Source organism: Pteropus alecto, unplaced genomic scaffold, assembly GCF_000325575.1.
Source record: "Pteropus alecto unplaced genomic scaffold, ASM32557v1 scaffold8, whole genome shotgun sequence".
NCBI classification, from domain to species: Eukaryota; Metazoa; Chordata; class Mammalia; order Chiroptera; family Pteropodidae; genus Pteropus; species Pteropus alecto.
In genome coordinates, this window is record NW_006494609.1 from 21,923,090 (window position 1) to 21,933,319 (window position 10,230).

General features: G+C 56.2%; 1 protein-coding gene across 1 annotated transcript in view; it reads left to right on the top strand.

The window, feature by feature from the left end:
- Positions 1-9,323, top strand: part of LOC102878873 — a 42,468-nt gene extending 33,145 nt beyond the window's left edge. Inside the window, exon 9 of the mRNA XM_015599596.1 lies at positions 8,963-9,323. The gene's annotated coding sequence lies outside the window, so the exon portion shown is untranslated. The remainder of the gene's footprint in view (positions 1-8,962) is intronic.
- The last annotated feature ends 907 nt before the right edge of the window (positions 9,324-10,230 follow it).

Consider the following 10,230-nt stretch of genomic DNA (forward strand, 5'->3'; position numbering starts at 1 on the left):
AAAAAAAAAAAAAGAGGTGCATCTGTGAAAAACAACCACATGCCTAAAAAGAAAGGAAGCATAGAGGGATAGCTGTGTGAATGAATGAATAAGAAATGATGATTTCAATTAATTCACTTCTGCACCTGAGGCTCAGAAGGATAAAAGAAGGGAAGAAAAGAGAAAGCGAGGAGAGGGGCGAGGGGACACAGAAAATTATGACAAGAGGGATGTGAGCAATAAAAACATAATGGACAAATATGCCTAAAAAGAAAGGAAGCATAGAGGGATAGCTGTGTGAATGAATGAATAAGAAATGATGATTTCAATTAATTCACTTCTGCACCTGAGGCTCAGAAGGATAAAAGAAGGGAAGAAAAGAGAAAGCGAGGAGAGGGGCGAGGGGACACAGAAAATTATGACAAGAGGGATGTGAGCAATAAAAACATAATGGACAAATACTCATATACGTAAATACACGACAGAGGGCCACGCTAGAACAAAAAAATGAGACGCCATCAAGCCAAAAATGATGACTTATTCAACACTGGGCTCTTGAGATAGTTAAATTCTAAAGCGAATCCGCAATACAAGGAATTAACAGGCAAAAAGGAGCCCCGGTGGACTGGGGATGAGGAGCCTCTGAGAACCACAGGTTACTATTAATCCAATTCTGTGCACCTGAGGTCCATACATAAGAGAATAAACAGTGAAATAAAAGAGTGACAGAAAGAAGGACCAGGCACATGAGTGACTGAAGGAGACACGGCAACGCCTGCCCCAGCCGGGGCAGTGCTGCCCGTGGGATTGTCACTCGGCTCACTCCAGGCACCTGAGGTCTCCGAACGTGAATGCACGTGAGACGAGGGCATTGGGGAGTCAAAGAAAGACGAGGGAAGGCAAAATGACTCGGTGCAAGACGTGGGAAAACAGATACCCAGACAACCCCATGAAAAGGTTACCAGTTCGGGGCTGTGTCCGAAAGAGAAGGATCTGTTAAGGTTAGTCATGAGGTGGTTATTAATTGCAAAGATTGATGAGATCATCCAGTCTGGGTTTCTAGGGCAAAGGAAGTAGAGAGAATAGACAAAGAAGCCAGAAAGGAAATAGGAAAGATAATAAACAGCCGAGGTGATCAACGGGTCGTTAAGAGAGCTTGTCTGAACAGGATTATAATTGGTTTATGTACACACTTCTCAAAAAGATAAATACGTTACACCTTTCGAAGAATTAATGAAAAACAGAGGACGTACCCAGCCCACAGACAAGCCTGCATCCCCCAGCCCTGTGAGGAATTGTATGCAACCGAAGTCCATAAATAGAAGAACAAACACCTAACTGCGGAAGGTGACTAAATGCAGAGAAGAAAGAACGCAGATGCCCGTGAATGCGTGGGCTCCTGTGTTCATTTTGCACATGGGGTTTTGACTAATATGATTATCTCACAGGAGACTAGTAAGTAAAAGAACACTCGAAATAAGAGAGAAAGGGAGGGCGAACGAGTGCTCGAGCGAGTGCGAGAATGGACGCACGAGGGAATGAGTGAACGAACGAATGAATGAATGAGCAGCAGCCGCATGGGCCAGGGATGAGGATAGCACGCGTAGGACCCCAGTGTGTCCTTCTGTGCACCGGAATTTGTCAGAATGTGTCAAGAAGAGTGAGTGAAATGGAGAAAGATGAAATTTGGGGAAGAAACAAAAAGGAATAAGAGATAAAGATAATATGTGAATGAATAAATAGGACTCGCGAAGGGCGATGATTAACTTAGAACGGCTGCTGAGATCCAGAGACAACAACTCAAGTCTAAATGAGTGAATTGGATGAGCGACTGGAAGGGGGGGGAGGGAGGGAGGAACGTCCTTCTTGTTTTGGGGTCCCTGTGATCCGGCCAGCTGAACGAAGCGTGATTCAGAGGGGATGTCTCTTGGCACGTTACGTGCTTGTTGCACGTACTTTCCCTGGCAAGGGGTGCCGGCTTAGGGAGCTTTGGGGACATTGCCAGTGTCCTGGCTGTGTGGGCCACTTCCCTGCAGCTCTTTAATCATCCTCAGTTTCCTTATTGTAAACTTGGAATGGCATCAGCTCCCCGCTTGGGTTGATCTTGGGGGTAGACGCTCGCCTCCATGTTGGCAGTGCTCTATTTGTGGCCTGGATGAGTGGAAGGGCTCGGCCTTGGGCCCCGCAGAAGCTTGTGTGAACAAGGGGTGTTGGGCCAGGTGGGTGTCTGGGCCCCTCCCTGGGCGTGGGTCACCTGTGAGACTCTTCCCGCCAGGGGGCAGCAGAGGGTTAGAGCAGGAGACCTTGACTGGTGAGAGGCCCCTCCTGCCCACTGGCCTGGGTGTGGCACGTCCCACACCTAGGGACTGTGCGAGAGAAGCAGGCAGGCGAGTGACCCGGGAGCCCCGAGGCCAAGCACCCAAAACCTCATTCCAGCAGCTCTCTGATCCGTGCCCCGGTGCCGTCCAGCCCAGGCTTCTGCGGGGTGGCCTCCTGTCCTTCTCAGCTCAGGCGGTCCCGGGGCAGGTGCACCTCAGCCTGGGTTTCTAGAAGTGGCCCTGGGACCCTGGTCCCCTTGACACATGGCATCCCCAGAGCCGTGTCAAGGCCTCGCTGACTTCTGAGCTATGCCAGTGGGCTCTGTGTTTCGGGGCAGGCACATTAGTTCTGTACGCTGCAGCCGTCCCCTCTCCTGCTGACCTGCCCTCCCGGGGCCACGGGTGGGTCTGGTGGCTGTTTGTACTGACCCCAGGGACTCCCTGGCTCTGTCTAGTCTCCTTTCCCTCTGGTGGACAGGATTTGTGCTGTCGTGTACCTGCATTTGTCTCTAAAAACAAGGATCTAAGTCCCTTTCAACATTCCCCAAATTCCCATTTGAGAAATTTAAAAAAAAAATTGCGTTCTTAACAAGAGCCCTGAGCGGGAGGGCCCAGCTTGGCCGGACCCAGGACATGAGTCTGGGAGCCCGCGAGGCCAGGGGAGCCGGGGCGGAGGCGTCTGGTGCTTATCTTTGGGTGGACGAGCACAGGGACGGTTTGTGGTGCGTGGGGGCGGGGGTTACGCTCATAGTGACTTTGGACCATGGGCAGGAGCAGGGAGTGGCCAGGTACAGGCCCGAGGGGGTCCGATGCTCTAGTCCAGGCCAGCGATGCTCAGGTGGGCAGAGGGCAGCCGAGCAGGGGCTGGGAATCTGCTCCACGGTTTGCAGGCAGGATGCGAGGGGTGGGTGGGAGACCAGGGGCTCCCACATTTCTAGCTTGGTCCCTGAATGGATGGAAATGACATTCAGAGGGAGGAGGATGTGGAATTCAGGTGTCAGGAGCCGCCCTTCGGTGCCTGTGGCACCGTGTGTTTGGGCCACATGGACCGTGGTGCTGGGGCCACAGGGCTCTGCCTTGTTCTTGCAGAGCCAGGGGCTCCGGGCTCCGCTCACCCGGCCTGAGGCTTGGGATGCACGTATTATCCACCGTGGGACACCTGCCAGGACAGGATCCCCGACGAGCCTGCCAACTGGCCTATGTAGCACCATGTGCATGATGGCGGGGCCAGGGTGGGCACACTGTGGGCGGGCTTCCTGAAGAAGCCCATGTGCAGGTTGAACAGCCCAGCTGAGGCTCAGGAAGACCAAGTGTTGGGTGTAGAATGGGGAGGCGAAGGGGGTCCCCACCACATACTCAGAGGAGCGACAGGGTGGCTTCCCCCAGCATCCGGGGGTGGGGCATAGAGGGCTCACAGTGGGTGGAAATGGGCCAATAAAGAAGCTCCAGGGAGATGAGACCCTCTGGTGCCTGGATGGGCAGGCGGGTGGTTTGGGGTCCGATGACTTCTCCCCTGGGAATGTGGAGGGCAGAAGGGTCATTGGATCTTTGGCTCCTGGATCTGGAATTCTCAGAATCTCCGGTTCTGAGGTTCTGAGATGCAGAACAGGGCTCCCGACAGCTGTAGAAGGCAGGGGCAGACCCCCGCGTGGGTGCCCACCCGGTTCCCACCGCGCCCGCCCCCCAGGCCCGGGCGAGTGTCAGCGACTGCTCTGAGCACGGCCTGTCTTCAGCGTGTGCTGCTTATTTTTAACTTTTTAAAATAAGACCAAATTTTGTCTCTTAACTTGACCTTTGCATGCACCCCCCCCCCCAAATCCCTCCCCTGGTGTATTCCCTCGAGACCACCAGCTCCCTCCTCAGGGCTGGCCTTCCCGAGGATGAAGGATGGAGGCCGGGCCCCTGTGGCAGGCCACCAAGGGCCCCTCGTGTTCCTCATGTCAACGGTGTGGGTGGCACGTGACCTGCAGCAGGAGGTCACCCATCACCCTGGCATGTCCCTCATCCTCTTCACCTTCACATTCTTGTCTCTGGGCACAATTTTTTTCTTAAATCCGTTCTTAAGACACCGAATTGTCATTCTCCGCCGTGTAAACGTTTTTTACAGTCGGCGTTTTCCATTTAATTTTCAGTCATCGGCACTTTGCTTCATAGTCTTCGTCGAAATGTAGGAAAATTATGGCATGTCATTCTCTCCTGCTGGACTGTGGGCCTCTTAAGGTCAAGGAGATCATCGAATTGATCTTTGTACCTCTAGTGCCCGAGGTGCTGTAGATGCCAGGTAGATACTTGTTAGATGAGAGAATGGAAGGGCGGATGAAGGTGTGGGTGAGCGGTCAGTGGTTGGCGGAGGGATGAGGACATAGAAGGGTGCAAGGAAAAGTAAATGGATCGGTGCATGGAGGAATGCGTTCCTAGGGTTGAGCTTGGATGAAAGGCCAGGGGGGAAAAAAAAAAAAGAAAGGCCAGGAATTCCTGTATGAATCCTGAAGAATTTCAGAGAGCTTTCAGCATTTTATAATGTCCAACAGTGTATTCGCATTTTGTGTATCTATTGCTAATTTGTCTCCATTGAAAGGTTTTCTGTCCTTTTAACTTTCATTGCTTTGATTACTAATGACGGTTGAACATTGTCACGTATGTTTGTTAACAGATCGTTTTTCATCTCCTCTGAACTGTTTTTCCACGTCCGTTGGGTCATGGCTTTCTGATGAGACTGGTCAAGGATGGCATGGGCGTCCATGGGACATAGTGAGTCCTCCATCATTGGAGGCATTCAAGAGACTGGCGAGGCAGACACCCGATGAGCGTGGTTCTCAGGAGATTCACATAGTGGGGTTGGGGTTGGCCTAGGTGGCTTTCAGGTCTCTGACTTGTGTGAGACAGGGACCTCCTCTTCCATTCGGCAGCCCGGTGACATCTAAGGTGCATGCTCTGGGCGGGCTCACGCATTGATTTACAAACTCCCTCTCTGTAACTCTTGTGGGACAGGAATATCTCTTTGACCCTCCAGGGTCCAGATGACCACGCCCAGCAGCCATGCCTAGTATAGTTAGCTTGGGGACTTCCTGCCAGCTCCCTCACCCACCCCTGTCTCACCTGGAGGAAGCCAGGCCCCTGGGTCACCATTTTCCACCTCCCAGGGTCATTGGGAGGTGGTGGCAGGTCCTGTGATGGGTGACCAAATGCTAGGCCTTTGGGATTCCACCGATTAACGGGGACATGTTGGGTGGGTCGGAACTGATGGAACAATTGATTCTGTGATCCAGGGAGCAGAATGGACTCCACGCGTACGTGGGGCTTCCCCTCATGCTCCACCCCCAAAAGTAGCCAGGGCTCAAAGGCCATAGCCGTCAGGGGAGCGCCCCTTACCAGAGAAGGGCTCGCCCTGCTTTCGAAGGCACCCTCGGCTCCCAGCGGAGGGCCTCTTCTTCCCGCTGGGCCCTCTGCTGTGGCGCTGAGCGCCGTCTGCCTGCATCGGGATTTCTCACCCACCAGTTTGTCCCAGAATCAAGGTGGGGGAGGCCGGCGATGACTTCCAGCCAAATCTGAGCCGTCCGCCCCTCCATCTGTGCGTTCGGCTTGCACTTCTTGGCCTGGTGCTTCGGCCCCTCCCTTTCCCGACAGCCGGCTGTGGTCACGAAGCCAACGTCCTTTTAGTAGCTGCCTCCTCCAGGGTCACTGCCGTGAGCGTGTCCCTGTCCCTCACGTTCCTCCCCTGTGGGGTTCCCCCATGTGCACACACCACGGAGCGTCCAGGGCGGGGGTCCAAGCACGGCCTCCACCCGTGAGTGGAGGTGTCCTCCCCAGGCCACCTTGCCTGGTGGCGCACGGTCCCGGCCACGAGCTCGGCCTCCACCCTCCAGCTTCCTCCACCAGACAGCAGTGACGTTAACTCGCCCCTCCACGCCTTCGTTCCTCCGCTCACAGTCAACACACATTTTTAAAAAGCAGGTGCTAGAGCCTGCTCACAAAGACTTGTGAACTTGTGACATCTGCCTTTGAAAGGACAGTCGAGGGGCCGTGCGGGTCCGTCGCCAGGTGAGACCTCGGTGCAGCCGGCACGCACGTCTAAGTTCTGTTGAAAGTTGGATTGCCGTCTCCAACTTTGTTCCTTACAAAACGAGCCTGATTAGTAATCAGTAAACTGTGTCCCCTGGGTGCTCGGAAATCACAGCCCATTCCTCAAGAGGCCTGAGCGAGAGCCGGGGGTCTGTGACGAGCGGCTAATGCCTCCGCGAACAGGCTTTCAAGTCATCAGAACACCGCGGTCTGGCCGGGAGGGTGTCATAGGGCCATTCCTGTCCCATTCGAGATTAGCTAATGCTCTGCTCTATTTAGAGAAAATTGGGGGAGATGATTGTCAGTGTGGATGGCAAGGATCATGCCCTGTGGGGGGTCCGTCCGGAACAGCTCATCAGCAGAACAGGGCACCTGAGGCACAGGGCACTTTGTAAACCCTGAAGGCAGCTCCCAGCAGCTGTGCGGCTTCGAGCCTCTGCGGGAACCCCGTTAGCCCACCGCTGCCTTCACGGGACAAGGCGCGGGTCTCGGCGCCTTTGCCAAGAATTTGGCATTTTATTTGTCGCATTGGAGAGTGGGCAGAGCCGAGACCGTGGAGCCAGACACACGTGTGGTTTAAACGTACGGTGGCAGCTTGGGTCTGTCTTGTGGGGGGATTATGGCACCCACCCCGCAGGGCTGTGTGAGGATCCAGGGAGACAGGGGCTGTGATTGGCAGGGGGCGGTGCGTGTGCCCCGGGGGGAGTGCTGGGGGCCGGGATAAATGGCCAGGGCAGGTTAGTGGGAAGTGCTTTTGCCAAACATGCAGGGGGTATTGTGGGATAGAGTGCCTCATTCATGTGACAGTCTAAGATTAGATAGTAATTTTTGCAGGCACTTTTGTACTGTCGGATGGAGGCCTCTTTGGGCAGTGCCCCGAACCCCCCTGGGGTATGCATTTAGGCTCATCCTCTGTAAAAGGATGAGCCCGAAAAAAAAGAAGTGCGAGCCCACGGGGTCTTGTCCACCACTGTGTCTGGCCTTTGGGCAGCACTTACGCCCGCAGAGTCCTCCCCCCAAAATATTAAGCACCAGCCCAATGCCCCTCTCCCAAATGGCAACATTTGGGCTCTGACGCCAGCAGTCCGGGTGCCTAACACAGTACCAGGCCAGGGGTAGGGGTCGCCTTCCGTTTTTGTTGGATGGATGGGTGGATGAGTGGCCAAGTAACAAAACGGTAACCAGATGCAAAGCGGTGGATGTTTATAACCTGCACTCAGTTTGCATTTTGCTCCTACCCGACCGGCTGAGAATCGCCGTCTTGTACCTTAACGGACTTGTGTGTGACGTGTGTTGGTTGAAAACCGGGAGTCCTGTCTCCGGTGTCCCGCGATGGAGCAGTAGCTGATTTGTGTTTTGTGTTGGAAATTAGACTCCTCCGGACCCAGGACCACCTAGATCACTGTGCGGCGTGTCGGGCGAGTCACTTGTTCTCCTTGACCCTCAGTCTCCTTTTCTCTGAGCAGTGGGTCACCTGAAAGCTACCTCACAGGGTCGCTGTGAGAGCAAGGGCCGGGTCAGCTGGAACAGGGGTGGGGCTCCGGAGGTCTCGCCCATTTAATTTCTGGCCCTAGTGTCACCATTTACCAGCTTAGTGGCCTTGAGAAAGTTATTTGAACCACCCCAAGCCTCCTGAAGATTGGGTACTTTGTGGCAGTGTCTGCCGGGGGATCCTGGTAGACACAGAGTGCTGGCTGTGCCTCGCCGGACCCCAGGTGCTGGCTCCCAAGAATCAGGGTCTGGGATTGAGGCTGCCCCAGCGCTTGCGTGTGTGTGTGGGTCGGGGGTGCCTAGGCAAGCTTGCTCACCTGTAACCTGCAAATAATCACACACACTACCTGGCACAGTTATTGTGGGCTTCAGAGAGCTCGTTTATGTGAAAATAAATGCTTTGTCACCTGGCACACAGGTACCCTTGTCCCTTGCTCTCCTGGGGGTCTCTGGGGCTAGCCACATGCCCTGCAGTCTGTGGGAGCTGGTCACAGAGCCCGGTGCTCCCTGGGACTCTGTGGCCTAGGGCACCCTTGGGCGGAGTGGAGAGTGTGGGGGAAACGCCTGGCAGGTTTTGGGGAGGCAGTGGGGGAGAGAAAGGTCTGCTTCTAAATACGGAGAGGAAACAAGTTTGGAGGGAAGGGATAGAGGCCAAAATGGGAGGATCAGGGAGAATTTCTAGAAACCCCCAGGGGAAGATGAGGCTGATCGTTTAGAAAATCCCAAGTTTAGTTGGTAATGGGTTGCACAGGAGGCCCGGGGCGGGTTTTAGAAGGGCCAAGAGTTCTGGTTCTGGGTTAGTGAGGTGAGAGGCCTCAGAGGTGGCTTCTGGACTGGAAGTCTGTGTAGGTGGAGGACAAGGTGACGTGGAGGACACCAGAGGTTGAGAGATACTAGGTGGACAGGCAGGAGCTGCTGGCTGGGTGCCCCCCCACCCCCCAAGGTCGCTGGGAGCCAGGGGCTCTTCCCGTGTGGGCCGGGCTCCCAGGTGCCTCTCCCAGGCAGAGCAGGTTCCCTCTCCTGTCCTCGCTGCCGGCCGCCTGTCTGCACAGCACTTGTCAGCCAGTGAGACCGGAGCAGGTGGCCTTCATCTGCACCTGTGTCTCTCTCAGCCTCCACAGCCACGGGGACGCCCTGCGCACATTCCCACGGGACAGGCTGGACCCAAAGACCCTGGACCGCCCTGGGAGGAGGGGCATGCCCTCCTCGGCCTCCCCTTCGGTAGCCACCCACCCTCTGACCGATGGACGTCACTGATCCGACGGCCCGACGCGTGGGCTCGACCCCGGCCCACCCTCCTGAGCCCTGAGACTTGGGGGGGCGGCCGAGCCGGGGACGTCTGCATCGGGGGTGGGCTCTGACACCTACCTCACAGGGTTGTTGTGAGGAGCCTGTGATGTGGTTTGAAGATGCCCGACGGGGGCTCGGCACACCCTGTCGTGCTCTCAATAAATGTGTTTTTTTTTTTGCCTTAACAAACATGGTGATGGGTGTGATGTGAGGGCCGAGCGTCCGGTCCTGTCTCACTGGGGTTCCCCTTGCTTTGGGCGGTGTGATGGGCAGCGCAGGGCGGGGGAGCCAGCTCCAGGCACGGAGCCCCCTGTACCCTGCCCATCAGCACCCAGGGGTGAGGGGAGGCCCTTGGCCAGAGCCCGCCCGGTAGGGGCCAGCGACTGATGGATGAATTAACCCGACTGGGCCCCCTCCTTCTGGTGGTCATGGGGTGCCGGCTTTCTTTCCAGAAAGGAAAGCACACGAGCGGGGCAGGAGGCCTTGGCTAGTACTGTCCTGTCACCAGGGCCCCGAGGGCTGCCCTCAGGGCTGGGGCTCCTCCCGCCACCCCCCACACCTCCCCAGGGGCACGGCAGGGGCACGGCTGAGCAGTTGTCATTCTTAAACTGACGGTGAGTAGATGGCCAAGCAGGTCCAGCCTGGCCGTGACCCTGGGCCGTCAGCCATCGACAAGATGGCCACTGAGCATGGCCACCGAGCAACACCCCCTTCCCCCGCCCAGCCCAGGAATGTCCGGCCGTCGGCCAGCAGCGTGTGGCTGGGGCTGGGTGAGGGCAGAGGGAGCAAGGGCAAGAGGGATCTGGAGCCAAGTCCACGTGGAGTCCCAGGGCTGCACGCCTGGCTCTGCTGCGGCAGATGAGCTGGACTCGCAACCCACGGGAAGGGAGAGGCTGCTGCCACCACTCCTGTCACCATCGAGCCAGAGCCGCCACCCCTGTCACCATCAAGCCAAGGCCACCACCCCTGTCGCCATCCAGCCAAAGCAGCCACCACCACTGTCACCATCAAGCCAAAGCCACCACCACCCCTGTCACCGTGAAGCCAAAGCCGCCACCACCCCTGTCCCCCTCAAGCCAACGCCCCCACC